The sequence below is a fragment of the Protopterus annectens genome, chromosome 2.part0 (assembly GCF_019279795.1).
Source record: "Protopterus annectens isolate FY-2018-M chromosome 2.part0, PAN1.0, whole genome shotgun sequence".
In the NCBI taxonomy this organism is placed as follows: domain Eukaryota; kingdom Metazoa; phylum Chordata; order Ceratodontiformes; family Protopteridae; genus Protopterus; species Protopterus annectens.
The window spans coordinates 762,978,051-762,997,515 of NC_056728.1; the positions used below are offsets into that span (position 1 = coordinate 762,978,051).

The 19,465-nt window shown below is 44.4% G+C and overlaps 1 protein-coding gene across 1 annotated transcript in view; it reads right to left on the reverse strand.

The window, feature by feature from the left end:
- The window catches only part of SMC2 (structural maintenance of chromosomes 2), a 1,579,182-nt gene that overhangs the window by 911,982 nt on the left and 647,735 nt on the right, over nucleotides 1-19,465 (reverse strand). The gene's annotated exons all lie outside the window — the stretch shown is intronic.

Sequence of the window (19,465 nt, forward strand, 5' to 3'; positions counted from 1 at the left end):
GGTTTGGGTGGCAGAGGGTAGAGTGAATGCTGGTCCCTTGTTTTGGTGGCAGGCCTCTGCCCACCAAAGAATTCTAACCGTAGGCAAGGATTGATGGGAATCTGCTTCTAGATCCTGAAAATGTTGACACCATAGGCTTTTTAGATACCATTGTAGTTTCCTCATATGCAGTCTTGCATATGGAATTAGTAGAATGAACCCCAAGGCTTGCAGTATTTGCCTTGCAGATAGCAGGGTTTTTGTGGCCACTAGTTTGAAGTAAGTTGTCAAATGAATTTGTTTCTTTGGCGTGAGGAAAGCCATCTGGGAAGTTGTGTTCAAGCTTGCTCCCAGGAATATAATTTGTTGACAGGGTACCAGATGTGATTTCTTTTAATTTATGGTGTACCCCAGACAAGTTAACACCTTTTGCACAAATGCCAGATGATTCAAAAGTAAGTCCTGGCTTTCTGCCTGAATTAGACAATCGTCCAGGTATGGATATATTTGATTATTTCTTTGCCTGCAAAATGCAATGACTGGAGCTAGGCACTTTGTGAATACCCTGGGCACAGTAGATAAGCCAAAGGGCAGTGCAGATAACTGACAGTGCATGCAGCCTGCTTTGAAGCGTAGGTATTTTTTGCAAGATTCCCTAATTGGGATGTGCAGGTAGGCTTCCTTTAAATCCAGTGTTGCCAATGAGGCATCTTTGCCTATCATGGGAAGCAACTGGGGAAAAGTTAGCATCTTCAATTTTGGAATCACCAAAAAGGTGTTTAGGATAAACAGGTCCAGGATAGGATGCCATGAGTTGTCTTTTCTGGGTACCAAGAAAAGTCTTGAGTAGAAACCTTGTCCCTTTTCCTCTTCTGGTACAGTCTGAATAGCCTTTAATTCGAGAGAGTACTTGCTTTTGAGTCTCTGCCCACTGATTTGGGGGTAGATCTGGCCAAGCATTTGGGGTTGGTAACGTATGGAAGTGAATTCTGTATCCTTGGGAAACTGTTTAAAACACATTTTTCCTGGGTAATGAGTTCCCAGTTTTTTGCTTGCAGAGCAATCTTTCCCCCTAAAGGAGCAGTCAGTTGAGAAGTGCTTGGAAATTGTAAAGTTAAGTCATTGAGGCAGCTTACCATAAGGGGGAGTCTTACTACTCCCTGATTTGGAAGTGGGAACTCCCACTGCTTAGTCCTGTGCGTACCCTGGGACTGAAGCCTGGGTGTTCTGCTGGTTCTGGGTTTGAACTTAGAAGGTTTGGAAGAGGTAGGAAAGGACCAATTTTTTGAGGGCCAATGCCTACTAAATCTAGGAGGCTGCACTTGTAAGAAATCTTTAACAGTTTGCATAGATTTAGCTTTTTCCTCCATCTTTTTAAGAACATCTTCTGCTTTGTCGCCAAACAGGCGGTCCTGATTTAAGGGAGCATCCAGCAATTTAGTTAACATGATCTGGCAAAGATTGCTCCTTAAGTCAAGCATGCCTTCTAAGTACAGACCCGGTGACAGCAGCCCTGCAAGATGCCTCTAGTGAATCAAAACCACATTGCAAAGTATGTTTTCCAACCTGTTCAGCAGAATGCATTAAATCCTGTAAATCCTTATTTTCAGCACAATCAGTAATCAATATCATTTTCTGTTTAAGCAATCCAATAACATGCTGCTGATACTTTAACACATGAAACTGGCAATTTAAGGCCCTGATGGCCAAGGTTGCAGAGATGTATACTTTCTTACCGCATCTATCCAGGGCCCTGGAATCTCTATCAGAGGGGGCAGGATTTTTTGGCAGTAGTAGCCTTAATGCCCTTGGGTCCCTGTGAAATGGTCTCAGGATCCACAGTAGGATTTTTAAAAAGGAACTTGTGAGAATCAGGTACCCTGTAATATCTATCAGGTTTGCTGGGAGCAGGAGGTAAAGAGGTCAGGGGCCAAGCTAGATTCCAAATAGGCATAATCAACAATGTCCAGCACAGGAGGGATAGCTAAAGGCCTGTGCTGGGGCAGGAGTATGAAATCTCTAAGCCTCTTTTTAGAATCAGAGTAATCCTGGCTTTCCCATTGAAAATGCTCACTAAGAGTATGCAAGGTTTCACCAAAAGAAAAATCGTCTGGGGGAGAAGCAGAGGGAATAGAGTCCTCTGCATCAGAATCCTAATAGGTAGACAAGGTAAATCCTGGTCATCAGAGACGACAGAAATTTCAGAATCCTGGTCAGAAGTATCATAAGCAAATTCAGTCCTCGGTCTCTTAGAGGGGGAAGGTTGGCTTCCCCTGATTAAAGTAATAAGGTCTTCAGCCATTCTTATTTGTTTTTTAGGCATAGAGGCCTGACCATGAGGTCTGGGCGTTGGTTTCCTAGGCATGGTTAGAGTTTTAGGCCTAGAAGATGGCATCTGTTTAATATGCAAGTCAGTAGGCCTGAATATGCCCTCAGAAGCCGGTGCCTGCACAGCAGCTCCGGACCCATCAAGGTAGAGACATCCGCAGGTTCCACAGTTGAAGCATCTTGCAGCATACCGGACTCCGAATGGGTCTCAGTAGAGGCCTGCGAATCTGAAGTAGCGGGTATCAGGAGCTGCGAAAGCACCTCACCGAGTACCAGCAAACTGGCGACTAGCTTAAGAGAAGCATCGTCGGCAGCTTTGGACCTAGGCGGCCTGTCTCTGTCTTTATCTTTGCGTTTTTTCGGAAAGTCGGTAGTCGGGTGGCTTACCGAAGACATATCTGGATAATTGAACCAAGTACCAAAATATTTAGAAGCGAAAATGTACAGACGATGAATAGTTTGTGGTTTAAAAAGGCAGAAAACCGACAGCGAGGTACATCGTAGTCAGGGCCTAGGCAAGGAATACAGCACAAATGAAAATCTTTATGAGGTATTTGCCTTCCACAAGAAATACAATTATTGACTTTTACTGACATTGATTTAGAGTAAGAAAAAGTTCCCCCAAAGGGGTACTTAGCTTTAGTTGAAGACTTCGGTTCTGAAACTCGAAAATTAAAATTTCAGGAGTCGGCCGACCAGCACTTGCAAACTGCTTCTGCTTTGGGCACCGCACAGCAAGAAAGATGTAATGGCATCGGCTGCATGCTTTATACCAGACTACCTGACGTCACGGAAGATGAGACCGCAAACGACACAGGACCCAAGACTTTGATAATCAGGCGGACGGAGGGCTACTGCAAGCAGATAACCCAAATGTGATGACTGCAACAGTGAAAGACAAAGATCATCAGCTGCTTGAAAGGGGTCCCTACGTCTTTGGAGACACCATTTGGAGAACCTTTCTCATATAGAAATGTAGGACCTTCTTGATTTGGATTTCCTGGTATCCTGCAGGATAGACGGCACATCCTCGGTGTAGTGGTGTCTGAAGGGGACTAGAAGTTTATCACCCAGAGGGTTAAGCACAGCATCTCCAGTTGTGGATGGATGAGAGCTCCCTTCTGTTGTCTGAGCAGTTCCACCTTGTGGGGCAACTTGCAGTGACTTCCCTTGGCGAGGGACTGAAAGGGGAACCAATGCTGCCTTGGCCAACAGGGAGTCAGTAGCAAGATTTTTGGCATGTCTCTCATGATTTCCAGGAGGACATTCTGAATGAGAAGAAAGGGAGGGAATACAGACAAACAGTCCCCTCCATGAGACAGTGAATGTGTCCACTCTCAATGCTAGTGGGGAGGGATCTTTGGGACAAAAGTTGTTTGTTCTGGTGGAGGCAAATAAATCTATTTGTGGTATGCCCCCATTGGTGGACAGTGTCTATGAATACTTATCTATGTAACATCCACTTGTGATGCATGGTGGTTGTCCTGGGATGGGATATAGACTGCCTGCAGAGTTAGGTTGTTCCGAGAGGCTAATTCACAAATTTGCATTGTAAGCCTGCAGAGAAGGTAGGACCTGGTCCTCCTTGTTTGTTCATATACCACATAACGGTGGTGTTTATGAAGATTTGTAGCAGGCCTGGGTGTAAGAGAGGGAAAAAGGCCTTCTGGGTTAAGTGAACTGCTGCCATCTCACTTACATCAATGTGTTTTCTCAGGAGGGGTGTTTGCCAAAGGGTTTGCACTTGAGACCATCCATGGTAAATCCCCAGCCCAGATCTGAGGTGTCTGTGTGCATTCGTTGAGCTGGTGTGGTGGGTTGAAGGGGCAGACCTAGATTCAATTTTATCTGTTGAACCCACCACTTCAATTCTATTTTTAGGCAAAGTAGGAAGGGTATTTGGAAGTCTAGAGGGTGCCTGTGTTGGGACCACACATTCTTTGGATACCACTGTAACCTTCTCATGTGCATCCTGGCTAGGGGCAGCATAGATATTCTGGGTGACAGAGACATGGAGAACAGTAGATGATTTTTGAGGGTGTCTTCCTCTTCTGCAAGAATGAAAATGTTGTCAAGGTAGGGGTAGATGTAAATGCCCTTGGTCCTGCAGTAGACTATGGCTGGAGCTAGGCACATGGTGAAGACACTTGGTGCAGTGGATAAACCAAATAGCAAGTCAGTAATTTGAAAGTGTGAACAGGGTCCAGCAAAACATAGGTATCTTCTGTGGTTTAGATATATGGGAATGTGGAGGTAAGCCGCCTGCAAGTCCAAAGTGGCCATGAAAGCTCTGGGTGGCCGTAGTGGAAGCAGGTATTGGAGGGATAGCATTCTGAAGGAAGGGACTTTCAGAAAAAGGTTTAAGAAAGATAAATTTGGTACCAGGAATAGCCTGGAGTAGAAAACTTTTTCTTCTTGGCCTGGTGGAACAGGTTCTATGGTTCCCTGAGCAAAAAGGTCCTGAATAATGTGAGGAATAAGGTGAAGTTGGTGCTTGGGTAGAAAGGGAATGCTTTGTGATGTGGATTTTGCTGCCAAGAAAGGAAATATCTTTTTTCCACTATTGCCAGAACCCAGTGGTCTAAGGTGATTTCTTTCCAGAGCGGTGGGATGAGAGGGGAAGGTGATTGAGTCAGTCACGCACCGTTATTGTTTCTGTCCTGAAAGGGCTGAGGGTGGGCTGAAGAGGAGGAGGTGGCAGTGGCGGGAGGACGGGACCTTCTGACAGGTCTTAGCAGGATAATTTATGTAATATTTTGGTATTGGGGAGACCACCAGTAAGTGTTTAATATCTTGGAGTCCTTTACTCTTCTCCTGCAGGTTCTTAAATAGCTCTGAAGATAGTTTCCCAAACAGAAGATTATAGTCTAGTAGAGCATCCAGAATTTAGGATTTAAAGTCTTCAGGCAGTGGCTGAAGCCTAAGCCATGAGTATCTGCGTAGCAGATCTAGCAGAGGCCTCTGCTGCATCATAACTGCATCTTATACAGTGCCTAGCAACCTGAGATGCCAGGGACACTTTAAATGTTACTTCTGTCTTGTTAGAGTCAGGCAAGGACAGTAAGGATGAAGCCTGAGATACCAAATCCAGGACATATTTTACCATATGGGTTTGGTAATTAATTGCCCTACAAGCTAGGGTGGAAGAGGTTTATATCTTCTTGCCCAGCCTATCCATTATCTTGCTATCCTTATCTGAAGGTAGGAGTGATGAGGATGGAATAAGTCTAGACTGTTTGTCTGGGGCCACAGCTATCACTACGGGGTCTGCCAAAGGGGGGCTTTACTAGAAATTTGTGGTCGACAGGGGGTCTCTTGGGAGCAGATGGTTGAGACTGATACAAATGCATCAAGGTATACAGGAATCACTGGAGGGATGGCTGATGGGAAGGGTGATTCAACCTGAAGCAGCTCAAAATATCTGAGTTTCTGCCATCTGGATATTATCCCATTTAAAATACTCCCTCATTTTCGTTATAGTCTCTCCAAATGTAATGTCCTCTGGAGGGGAGTCCCCCTTAATGGAATCCTCATCAGGGCAATAGTATCCCAACGGGGAAGTGATTTGGGATGAGTATGTAACTGACTCAGAGGAAGAAGACACTACTTCTTCCTGAGAAATGGAAGGAAGGATAGAAGTGGCTGAGGCAGGTATTGGACTAAGTACAGGTATAGTGGAGGCTGAGGACCTAAGAGCCATGAAGACCTGCATCAAGGACTGTGTGAAGGACTGCCAGTCTGGTTGTCCCTCCGAAGAAGCAGACAAATGTTTGGTCTTTTGTCTCCTTTTTAAAGGAGTTGTTTTAAGAGAAGCTGTGGGCCAACTTTCAGGAATCTGGCCTAAAAAGGAAGAATCTGAATCCTGGATCATGGAAAGTTGTCCGGTGAAGCCTGGTTCCCCCTCGACTTCGGTAATAACAAACGTTGGAATAACCTCCGTGAACATGTCTGTCCGTACTTCGGAAGTGACTTCAAGGGTAGTTGCCAAAGTAGACCGTTCTAGTGGAGGTCCCTCAACCCCTATATCGGCGGTTGGCGGACCATCTGACTATGGAGGGGCAGAGGTGGTAGGGCCTTGAAACTTTACCCTTTTTTCTTGGCGGTTCCACCATGGTGGCAGACTCCAGATTCATTCTTAACCTAACTTCCTTAACCTCGGATTCTCTAAATACAAATTGAGGGCAGACAGAATTCTGAGCATTTTGGGGCAAAAGACTGGCAGATGGTGCAGGAGGTATAGTCGTGTTCCCGGCCTAAACAGAACACGCAATGGTCATGGGAGTCTCTATGCGGGATTTGACATCTGCATTTACCTTTCTTAGCAGACATCGGCTAAGACCAGACAAACAGCTCAAGCAAAGGTAAGAATTCCCCAACGGGGTACTTGATTTTAGGTGTCATGAAGGAGAGGAGCAAAGCAACTGATCTGACATTCGACTGCAGCAGAAAAGTTCTCAGGTCTGTGTATGCAGACGTCACATTTAAGGCCCCTGGTTTATGGCCCTACATGTGACGTCCCACGCACCAGCAGCAACCAGGACTAAGCTTTTGTATAGGAGCTGTTTGGGTTACCTGAGCCAGAGGAACACACAGTAATAGGACAGCTACTTTATACGCTGAGCAGAAGAGTACACGGCTGATAAATCTGCAACAGCCTTTCCCAAGTGTGTGCACAAAAAATTAAGTGTGTGTGTGTGTGTGTGTGTGTGTGTGTGTGTGTGTGTGTGTGTGTGTGTGTGTGTGTGTGTATGCACGTATTAGCTACTTGGAGTAGGAACACGAAGCACTAGTTTCACAAAGATGTGCTGGAAGACTTGGCTTGGACACTCAGCTGAGGACCTAACCCTACAACTGTACTAGTGAGGAGTCTTACTGGGGACCAGAAGACAGAGAAATCCAGACCCCAGGCTGACTGTGTTCCATGCGTGCTCTTAAGGGAAATTGTGCTGATGCGGAGAAAGCTGCATCAGGAAATACCGAGTGTATCCATTTGTATTCAAAGTAGACGTCCCTCTCCAGTGTCAGTGGTGAGTATTCAGGCTCCTTGATTATTGGCCCAGAGAGGGGTCGTCACACCAGTCATTCAATATAATCACTCCTTGGGCATGTATCTGCCAAGATGCATGCAATAACGCTCACAGAGATACAATACTAAGAGGACACAGGACTAAACAATACTTCCTACGTGAACCAACTCAAATCCCTGTCACTATGCTGTGTATCCTACAGACTGCCAAGAGGTGGCCTGTGTCTGGCATACTGCTGGATTTACTGGGCATCAGAAAGTCAAACAGCATTAGAAATGCTTTGTTAAGGGATCTTATTCTTTCCTGCAACATTAACAGAATGGTTTGGAGGGATAGGTACATCTTGCAGAGCATACCACTGTTCTGGAACAGGCTCCCCATTAACATGGAACACAAAGTTCACCCCTGTCCATATTCAAGTACAACTTGTATCCATGGATGGGAAACAAGAATATTTACCCCAAGACTGCCCCCCCCGTACTACTAATGGACAGAGGCAGCTCCTAAATGCTTTATCCCATGTATGGGTCTCCTCAAATTTTATATGGTAAAATTCCAATTATACATTACCCCTAATGAGAATAATTATCGACCATGGGATGGTTAAGGCCAAACTATAATCAAATGGGATAGCTCATTTGAGAACAAAAAGGAGCATTGGCTAGGGTTAAAATGGCCTATAAGAGGGGCTGGACTAGTACTTGGCTGTGAACCTATCTGCACATACTGTCGCAGGGTCAGTGCCTAGATCTTTGGTATGAAGAAAAATAACACTTCAGAACATTACTCTTATGGAAGACTGTACAAGGGTCTCAAAGGCCTGGAGCTCAGAAATTGTGCTTGATTTGATGGCTACCAAGATTTCTTTGTACAGAAATAGACTTGCCCACCTCACCTATTCCCATACTCTTGTGAATGGTGTGTTACTGCGGATCCCCTACACACGATCGCAATTTCACAAAGCTGAAGACCATATGGCTGAGACCATACGATCAACTTTTGAAATATCAACCATGCGGAACAGGCATCTCCGTACAGTGCAGAATGGGTGGGTTTCCATCTTCTGCACTGTAATGTGATGTCGGAGTTGGTATATTTAAATTTTGGGGGGTGTAGGGGGGAGTAGCTCCCCACGGGGGAGGGGGGATGAGGATCGAAATTTCAAAAATCGATCATATGGTCTCGGCCATATGGGATTCGGCTTTGTGAGATTTCAATCATGTATAGTAGACCCGTTACTGCACATTTTTCTCTGTAGAAGCACAAGGGTTTGTTACGGGCACATCATCTGTGGACCAAATCCAAAAATCTATCCCTGTTCAGTATCCAGTCTTGCAATCTGAAACTGATCTGCTCAGACGGTTTGCCAGAAAATTCTCTTAACAAGTAATGTGAACAATATAAAGAAAAATATATCCAAGAAGATATTCATGCACCCACTGACTGCTATACATTTTCCAGCAAATTGTCTGCAGTCAGACTGATACCATGAATATCTGATCAAACATCCCATACTGGCATCTCTCTTGAAATGTAAAGGACTGGATGACCAGATTGCCGCTTATACTCAAACTATTACAGCTTTCCCTGGTGTATCTGCCTCACTGATAAAAGTAGAGTATGCCCAGAAAAAAACATTTTGTACAGAATACTACCAATTTCCTGTCTCCTGTGACCACCAGGGAACCATTGTCTCATTGTGACAGAATTATTACCAATGATGCCTAGCTGTACTAAGAGACCAAAATCTCCCAGCCTACTAGTTGGCCACTGATGGGGATGCAATTGCTACAAGTTCACGGTCAATAGAATTTTTCACCACTACATACTTTGACTTCTCTGTAGCATCTGCCCTTAAGCTTCTATTTTGTTTCTCTACTGAAAAGGTAACCTGATGTGAGCAGCATGACCAGATTAGTTCAGGCCCCGTAGCAGAACCTTTCTTAATGAAGTGAAAGGACTGCACTAAATGACTAAACCTGGTGGATTTCCTGTAGTCAAAATCAAACTTAAGATGACAGCCCTTTGCAGGAATTTGTCTTAAGGAGACAGGCTCATTGGTGATCTCTTCTGGAAACTGCATTGGCTTCGGTAACATCTCCCAAATGACAATTTGGGAACAAGGGTCAACAGTCAGCAAAATTAGCAATAGAGAAAACTGCAAAAGAAAAGTTTTTTTTCCAACTGGCACTTATAGCAGTGCTCTTGTAAAATGTTTGGAAGGAACTGAGGAGGAACAGACAACATAGGATCATAAGGAAGTTACTAGGCTACTGGCCCTGAGCCCCTTATAAGCCTAGCCAAGAGTTTAGCCCATGTATAGACAAATCAGCACCCAATGCCCCTGTCCAGCAGGGACACAGGTGGAATCCCAGGGATGCATCTTCTATTTCCCATCCAGTTATCCAGGTTGCACTTAAAAAGGGGTAAAGAGGTACTCTGCTTGATGTGGAGAGGGAGTCTATTCCACAGACGGGGGAGTCTCAGACACAAATTTGTCCCAAGTCCTATTGATGTCACAGAGCAGGTTGAGGCAGTGTGTGCAGGTTATTCAAGTGAAGCTTGACTTATGGATATGCAGCAGTACCACCAAAGCGGGGTCCAAGATCACCTTGTATGCCAGGCACAGGTCAACTCTGAGGAGTCTGTACAAAACAGTAGAGGGATAAGGCTTTTAGCCTGTGTATGATGGACTTTTGAGGCCCTGGATTCTCCCAGTGAGGAACCTCTGTGGTCTCCCTAGCTGCTGCATGTGCTTTGCGAGGTACATGCCAAATGGAGCATTGTACTCAATGGGCCATACAGGAATGTTGTGATGACCTTGTCCTTGGATGAGATACCCTTACTTATGAGGTGGGCAATGTAAAAAGCTTTCCGCACAATGGAAGCAACATGGTGGTCAAAAGTCAGGTTGCCATCAAGGTGGATGTCCAAATCCCACACAACTGACTGTGTGCTTAGGACTTTATTAATGCGATAATTTGTGGGGACATCACTCTTCCCAAAGGGGATGATGATGCATTTTTTTGTATTCAGCTTGAGGCCATCCTTCTGGCACCAGTCATTTGTTTGGGTGAGACCCTCTTGGAGGATGTCCACATCACTAGGGGAATTTATGACAGCACCCAGCTTGCAGTCATCTGCAAACTTGGTCAGCCAAAGCCCACAAGTTTTGGCCTGCACCTCAGTAAAGTATATCTCAAATAACAGAGGACCCAAGACTGAACCCTGGGGTACGTCACTCGATACAGGTCTACTTGCTTGATGTGGCTTCCCCTATTTTGACTAGGTGGGTTCTATCAGTGAGCCAGTTAGCTACCCATCTGGTAACCTGATCTCCTTTTCTATTAAGCTTCTTTCTTGTTGCTGTCCTTGGTATGAAAGCATCAGCTGAACTCCAAGGACATCCAAATCTATGGAAGCCAGGGCAAGTTCCTACGAATGATGAAATAACATTCATAATTCCACAATATCTGGACATTGCAACCCAATTAAAAGTCCTCAAATCCGCAACCCTTGCCACAAAAAAGCAATTAAAGACAACCTCATGAAACATCAGTCCAGTTTTCACACAAACCGCCTGAATTATTTCATCACTAACAATACTGCCACACCCACAGATTAAAGCATCTGTAATAATTTTCACCTGACTTTGTAAACCATAAATGGCCTGTATAAATTGCCTGTCCCTTCCAACCAACATCTTCACCATTAATGAAAGCATAGAGGATAAATAATGGATGACATGAATGTATTCTTCCTTCCCAGTTAACTACTCGATTCAAACCCACTGTCCAACATTCTAAGGCAAGAGATACTGTAGACAACTCCAGACCTTTAACAATCTTTTTCTAAATCCTTCCCCTGTGAGTTGATAAATTAGTCCATATTCCAAAGTATCAAATACTGCAAACCCTTAATCTTAAACACATAATTCCCCAAACCAATTTACAATATTTCACCAAGGATAGCCTTTATCAAGTTTCAGCTGCTCATCTTTTTTAAAGTACCAACCACCCCTTTCAAGGCAGTCTGCCAGCAATCTTAATCTTAGCATCCCTGTTAAGGAGTACAACCAAGCAATACTACTGTGTTTTTCTCTTTGTACCTTTAGGGAGCACTATTATGCTAGCCCTCTTCACTGACTCTGCAGAGATACCATAACACAGACGCACACAGACTTCCATACTCCCCTGCCTCTTTACCTGTCTACTAGCCACAAAATAAAACGTCTATAAAAAAAAAAAAAAAATACCCTCAACAGCTCTCTATTTGGCTTATATTCTTTGGCATTCTTTAATCATAAATAAATCTTTGTTATTAACATTATGAATTATTTCATAAACTCCTTTCATGCTACGCTGTGCACGTATAATGAAACTGAAAAGGGAAATGGTGTAAACATATTCCTAATGCAACTGCAATTCCCTGGTTTCATGATAATCACAGTAATCACCACAATAACAGATGGTGAGCTCAAGCACAAAGCAAGTGTGAGGTGAATAAAGGTAATGAAAAATGGTATGAAACCTTTATAGAAACTACTATACTGTAAGCAGTGTTTATAAGTACTTAGCAATCACTCTGCAGACCATTAAAAGCCCAGCCAATAACCCATATTCAGAAAGTTCTATCAAGCCTCAAGGAAGGCAATACAAAAGACTGGAGGAGAAATTTGAGGCTGTCCATCAAATCATCTAGGTTTACCTTAAAGATAGCAACAGTGCTACTCTGCTACACACAGAGTGGAAGTTTGTTCCATTGGGGGGATACATTGGGACATGAATATATCACACCAACATGTCTAATCTGTTGAAGGATTAGTTCCTTTAACTGGGTATTTTAGAAAAGTACAGTTGTATAATATCTTACCATAACAGTAAGGGGGGGGCTAATATGAAGGATGCCTTTAAGGAATTGTTTTACTTTAAATCTAGAAGTCAAAGGCAGACAAGCAGAAATGGATGACAGGTGGGCTTTAACAGAAGGGCATGCCAACCCAACAATGAGCAACTCAGAGAGAGAGAGAAAACCAAAGGAACTTCCACAGAAAGTGGATCCAGGTTACGAGCAAGACACCAACCAGAAAATCTCTTCCATTTCAACAAATTAGATTTCCAGGTAGTGGGCTTCCTGGCATCCTGCAGAGCCCAAAACACATCCTCACAAAAAGGTGTTTAAAGTGGATAAAACCCCTATTACCCACAGAAACAGTTGAAGACTCCATCAGCATGGCCTTGATATCATCAGGCAGAGGCTGAAGGAGAAGCCAGGAATACCTTCCCAATACAGAACCAAATGCAGCAGCTCTAGACGAGGCATCAGTCACATCATAACTACATTTAATGCAATGGCAAGCCACTTGAGAAGAGGACCTGAAACAGAGGGCCAAAGCCTTCCCCCTCAGAATCAGGAAGATCTGAAATAAACCTGAGAGGACAGCCAGAATATACCTGGACATATGGATCTGATAATTGACAGCCCTGAAGGTCAGAGTAGCAGCAATATACACTTTCTTACCAAACCTCTCCATAGTTCTGCTGTCCTTGACAGAGGGGAGCAGCTTAGTAGAAGGCAAAAACTTAGAGTAGAAGAGACATAACAGAAGAGTCAGCTGAGGGACATTTATAAAGAAATTTTCAATCAGGCACCTTACAAAATCTATCAGGTTCTTTTTTTTTTTGGGGGGGGGGGGCAGGGGGCCGAGAATCAGGAGCCTGAGAAGCTGCAGTACAAGTATCCAACAAGGCAGCAAGAACAGAAGGAACCAGCACAGGGCTCGGGAGACTCAATTTGGAGGAGATCATAATATCTCCTTTGAACATCAGAAACCTGGACACTATCCCATTTAAAACTCCTTTGCACGGAAAACCGTATTCCCCAAAATAAATCTCTTCAAAAGGGGAATCAGGACTAATAGAATCCTCCTCCTCTGAACCATAATCCAAAAGAGGGAATCTGGGAGGAATAGGCCAAAGATTCCTCAGACAAAACCTGCTCCCTAGGCCTCTCAAGAGTAGAAGACGACCGAGGGGGAACAGGAACAGAAACCCCCTGAAGATGTTTCAAAGCCATAAGAGTGTTGAACAAATCTTGTATAAAATCTTGACATTCACTCTGAGGATCCTTAGGAGCAGGAGACATATGCTTAGTCTTTTGCTTCTTTTTTTAAAGGGACATTAGCCCTAACTATTTTAGGAGGCTCAGACCCCTGACTACAGTCAATAAGCGTAGTGGGAATCTCCTCCCAAACAAGGATTTGCAGCACACCCCTAGGTCCTTCGGAAATAATCAGCTGTGTTTTCCCCTAAACATCTGAAACTGACATCTGCAGGGCCTCTGGGGACGTGCGAGAAGCAGGGTCCACGCCAGCCTCTAAAGATGTAGCGGCAGAGGAATCTGACTGAAAAACTGGGTGGCTCTCTAGGCTTTCACCAGCCTCAAGAGAGATGCCTGGTGGAGGTGGCAAAGCAGAAGAATTGTACCAAATACTTTTGGTAGTCTTCCTCACAGACTGCTGACCTTCGGGTCAGAATGATTCTGCCATAGTGTCCTGAGCCAACATTTTTAGACGTTAGCTCTCCAGATAAATAACCAAAGAGGAGAGCAGACTGTGCAACATTTTTGGGACAAACACCTGACAAACAGAACAAGATGTATGGTCATGAGAAGAACCAAAGCAAAATAGTGCTCGTGACCGTCCTTATGGGGAATATGTCTCCTACACTGGCATTTCCCCTTTCTGGATGACATGTAAACCAACACCCAACGAAAAGCAAAACGGAAGGAAAAATTCCAACAGGGCACTCATCTGAAAAAGGCTCGACAACCAGCAGACGAAAGAGCGTTCAGACCAATGATCAAAGGTAGCAGACTGATCGCAAAGTAGTTCTGAGGATGGTATGTCACCTTTATGCCCTGCACCGTGCAAGGGGAACATGTGTGGCGGGATGTACAATGTCCCTATTACAACGTAAGACTTTGGTATACTGGCAGGATGTCAGACTGCCCTAGGCAAGGGATCCCCAATGTAAGGAATACTGCAACAGCGACACAGTACATCCATTTGTACAGTGAAGGTATAGAAAGTCAGAAATGGTTGTATCTTTCAAGGCTTGAAAGGCTAGACATAGATCCCCAAGGAGGAGTATACAACAGACTGAGTACGGAAAGAGGGCTTTCAGTCTTTCCTGATAACCAAGACTTTTGAAGCCACTAATCTTTTTTTTCTAGGAACCTCTGAATTCTCTCAACTTTTGAGATGTTTAAAGAAATATATGCCAAAAGGAGAATTATATGCACTACTGGGTCTGATGAGAGACAAGTAAGAGAATTAAGACCGCTGTGTATCTACAGGAGAGGTCTTTGGAAATTAGATGAGGTAGACATGCTTTAACTACTGCAGAAACGCTATGATCAAAAGATAAAGCTCTATTAACAAAAGTACCTAGATCCCTTATCCACTGTGGTGGTGGTGGTGCTGCGGTAGCGTTGTCGCCTCACAGTAAGATGCTGTCTGGTTCGATTCTCAGAGCGTCTTCTGCGTGGAGACTTGTATGAATGGGCGTACCTTCGTTGAAGGTTGTGCGTCAGAGCTGGCAACTCGGCACGTAAAAATCTACTGCCAATCATTAGCGGACCAGAGTTCCGCTGTGGCGTCCCCTAACCGGGAAAAGCCGAAAGACACAACCTAGATCCCTTATGACATTGTCTGATTAGAGGGGGCATCACCTATACAGAATGGAAAAGATTTTAACCAAAATTAAGTAGACTACTTTTTTGCTGCATGTAATTTGATATTATTGTGTCTGCACTGGTTGTTTGATTAACCCATACTAGAGCAAACAAGAGTCAGCAGGAGGACAAATCACTTTTAATTTGAAAGCAGCACATTTAGCTAAACACAGTCCAAAAGTGTTGACCTGAAGGGTCTGAGAAACATGTGCAAGCAGGACAGGTTCCAAAACACTGAGCCCTGTGATACACCAATGGATAATGTGCTTTCAGAGATGGCACCTGCAACTAACCACGTGTCAGACAGTTAGCTATCCACCATACAACATAAGGATTCATACAACTGTCTCAATATCTGCATGGGGAAATAGTATCAAATGCCTAGGTCAGGACCATAACTTTTCCAAAAGCTAACTTTGGGCTCCTAAAAACAGAGGTGGCTAACTTCACGGCACCCATGCAAACAGAGAATAGTTGCATGACCACCAAATCATACAACAATGCACTGTACAAACACGTACACAAATGCATGGATCTCACCATACCCAATAGAACCAAGACGCTCTCCTCCAAAAAAAAAAAAAAGAAGCCAATCTGGTGGTCCCCTGCCATAAACAAACTCTACAACAGAAGGGGGAAACTGATGCGGAATAAGGTGAAGTTCCCAAGATTGGAAAAACTCCCTTATCAACCTCAACAAAAAGTTGAAATCCCTCATCAAATCCTCTAAAGCGAGCTATGAAAACAGAATTGCAGCAGATAGTAACAGCCACCACAAGGCCTTCTATAGTTATGTAAAGAATCTCCACGGCAATACCCAGATTTGCCCTGAGCTATTGCATAATGGTACCTCCTATACCAACAGATATTGCCAATATACTGGCCAATAGATTCAGTGCCAACTTTACCCCCCCCCCCCAAAAGGACCAATCACAATACCAGTAGATTGCCAGGCACCCAGTATTACTGCTGCAAAGGTTAAAACAGCACTGTCCAAGGCCAAGAATACAGCTTCTATGGGACCTGACAATATCCCTGGCTGTGTTCTGTATGAACTACAGAGTGAACTGGCACCTCACCTGTGTGCCCTGTTTAATCACAGTCTCATCTCAGTCTTTGTCCCTACCAAATGCTGCACTGTTACAGTCATCCCTCTCCACAAAAGAGGATCGACTACAGACCCTGGGAACTATCGCCCCATTAGCTTGACAAGTCTGATATGCAAATCTATGGAATGCATCATCATGGACCTAATAAACAAGGCTATAGGGAATCTCCAAACTCTGGATCCCACACAGTTTGGTTTTGTGAAGGGTAGATCATGATTGCTCAACTTGGTCGACTTCTCTGAGTCAGTCACCAGAGCTGTGGATGAAGGCAAGGTGGTTCATACAGCCTACCTTGATCTGGCCAAGGCCTTGGATACCATTCTCCACTCAGGAATTATAGAAAAACTCACTAAGCTAGGCATAAATCCCCTACATCACTGAGTGGGTTGCAGACTGGCTCACAGATAAAACCCACAGTATGAAAGTAGCGGACTCCAAGTCAGACTGCTGACCAGTCATGAGTGGAATCCCAAAGGAATCGGTCCTGGGTCCTCTGCCGTTTGGTATGCAATTCTCAGAAGACCAGGCCAACACGAAGGGACTCTGGCTGACAAAGTTTGCAGATGATTACAAGTTGGGAGCCATTATTAACTCCCCAAGTGATGTTGATATCTTACAGAAAGGCCCTCACTGAGACCAACGACTGGTGTCGGACCATGGCCTTAAGCTCAATGCCAAAAAATGTGTTGCCATCCCTTTTGGAAAAAACCCAGTTCCCATGAATTATCACATTGATGGTAGTCCACTGAACACCGAATGCGTTATAAGAGATCTGGGAACACAGGTTGACAGCAACCTCTCGACCATCACATTGCCACTGTGGTCAGAAAATCCTTCTATGTGGCACATCTCATTACCAAGGGTTTTGCATAAAGGAAGAAAGATGTCATTGTCTCCCTCTACTCTTCCCTCATTAGGCTCATCATCGAATATAATGCCCCATTTGGCATGTACCTCACTAGACACCTGCAACAACTGGAGAGGCCGCAAAAGTACCTCACAAAGAGGATCCTAGGCCTTAAACACTTGCCCTATATGGACAGACTCAAAAAACTTCAACTATTCTCTGTCTCATATCACCTACTTATAGAGGCGATCTCTGCTTGACTTACAAAGCCATAGATTCATAGGTAGGTACTAGGCTATTGGCCCAAGGGCAGACGTAAGCCTAGCCAACAAGGTTCCCTGGCTTATGCCACCCAAGAAAGTTATTTTCCTGTGCCACTGTTGAGCAGACACACAGAAGTGATCTCCAGGGTGTATTTCCTATTTCCCATCCACTCATTAAGATTTTTCTTGAAGAGTCCTAATGAAGAACTTTGCTTGACATAGATGGGTAGCCTGTTCCAGAGTATGGGAAGTTTCTGGGACAGGAATCTATCCCTCCAGCATATCCTGTTTATTGTGGTGACAAGGTTTAGGTCCCTAGAGCATGTAGCTTGGAGGGATTGGGATTTCTTTAGGTGTAGCATGTCCAACAGCTCTGGGTTTGACATAGCTTTATATGTTAGGAAGAGATCACCTCGGAGTAGGCGATATGCTACAGAGTAAAGCTGGAGTTTTTTGAGGCTGTCAGTGTAGGGCATTTGTTTGAGGCCAGTGATCCACTTTGTGAGGTACTTCTGTGGCCTTTTCAGCTGCTGCAGATATCTTGTGAGGTACATTCCAAAAGGGGCGTTGCACTCTATAATGGGTCTAATGACTGTCGAGTAGAGGGGAACAATGACCTCTTTTTCCCTGGATGAGAACCCTTTTATGATGGTGTGCCATGTAGAAGGACTTCCTGACTACTGTGGCAATGTGACTATCAAAGGAGAGACTACTGTCCACCTAGGTCCCAAGGTCTCTTATCACACATTCGGTGTTAAGTAGATTGCTGCCTATGTGGTAGTTCATGGGTACAGAGTTTTTACCAAAGGGGATGATACTGCACTTTTTGGCATTGAGCTTGAGGCCATGGCTCTGACACCAGACATCTGTCTCAGCGAGGCCCTTCTGTAGATGTCCACATCATTTGGGGACTTGACTATGGTTCCTAGTTTGCAGTCATCTGCAAACTTAGTTAGTCAGAGGCCTTCTGTGTCAGCCTGTACTTCGGAGAAGTAGATACCAAACAGGAGAGGTCCAAGGATGGAACCCTGTGGTACTCCACTTGTCACTGCTTTGAGGTCAGATTTGGAGTCTGCAACTTTTAGTGTGGGTTCTGTCAGTGAGCCAGTTGGCAACCCATCTTGTGACGTATGGATTTAGACCTAGTTTAGTGAGTTTAGCTATAATTCCAGAATGGGGGATGATGTTGAAAGCCTTGGCGAGGTCAAGGTAGGCTGTGTGAACCGCCTTACCCTCATCTACGGCTTTGGTGACTGCCTCAAAGAAGTCTATCAGGTTCAGGAGGCATGATCTGCCTTTCAGGAGTCCATGTCTGACCCAGCTCTGTTAGAAATGCTACATCTAAAGAAATCCCAATCCCTCCACATTACACGCTCCAGAGACCTCAACCTCATTACCACAATCAACAGCATATGCTGGAGGGACAGATTCATAACCCAGAGACTGCTCATGCTATGGAACAGACTTCTCATACATGTCAAATAGAACACCTTACTAGCCCTCTTCAAGAGAAATCTTGATGTGTGGATGGGAAATAGAAAATTCTCCCCGGGGATCACTGCAATGGCTCTACTTGACAGAGGCACTGGGAACTAAGGTTGGGTGGCATGATGCCAGGGTAATCCTATGGGCTAGGCTTGTAAAGGCTCCAAGGTCATTAGCCTAGTACACACCTATGAACCTCTATATGCTGCATGTACTATATTACTACCACTGCTTCAGTGACTTCTTAAAAGAAATTAATTTGGCTGAAGAGTCAGGACCTTCTTTTCAGGAAAAACTCCCTCCACTTCTGGGCCAAAAAGATCTCCCCTTTTCTATCACAACCAGCCAGAGCAGCTATTAGCAAATGAATTCTCCTTTATCAAAGTGAATATGGGCTCCAATTTTTTGGTTCTGCCTCTAAGAAAAACATTTCTTCAGACCATGTCTATCAGCATCTGCTGTTTCATTACAAACGGTCATCAATGCATCACCCTAGAAAAAGCCAAATGGCAATGCATCACCCTAGAAAAAGCCAAATGGCAACCCATAAATGAAGATCTAACCTACATTTAGAATCCCAGTTCTACAAACTACTCAACTCCACACATTTATTCACCTTGCAGGTAGACTTCATGAAAACTCCTCCTCCTTCAACTCAACATTACTCACAACCCGCACCAACTCTCATTACCC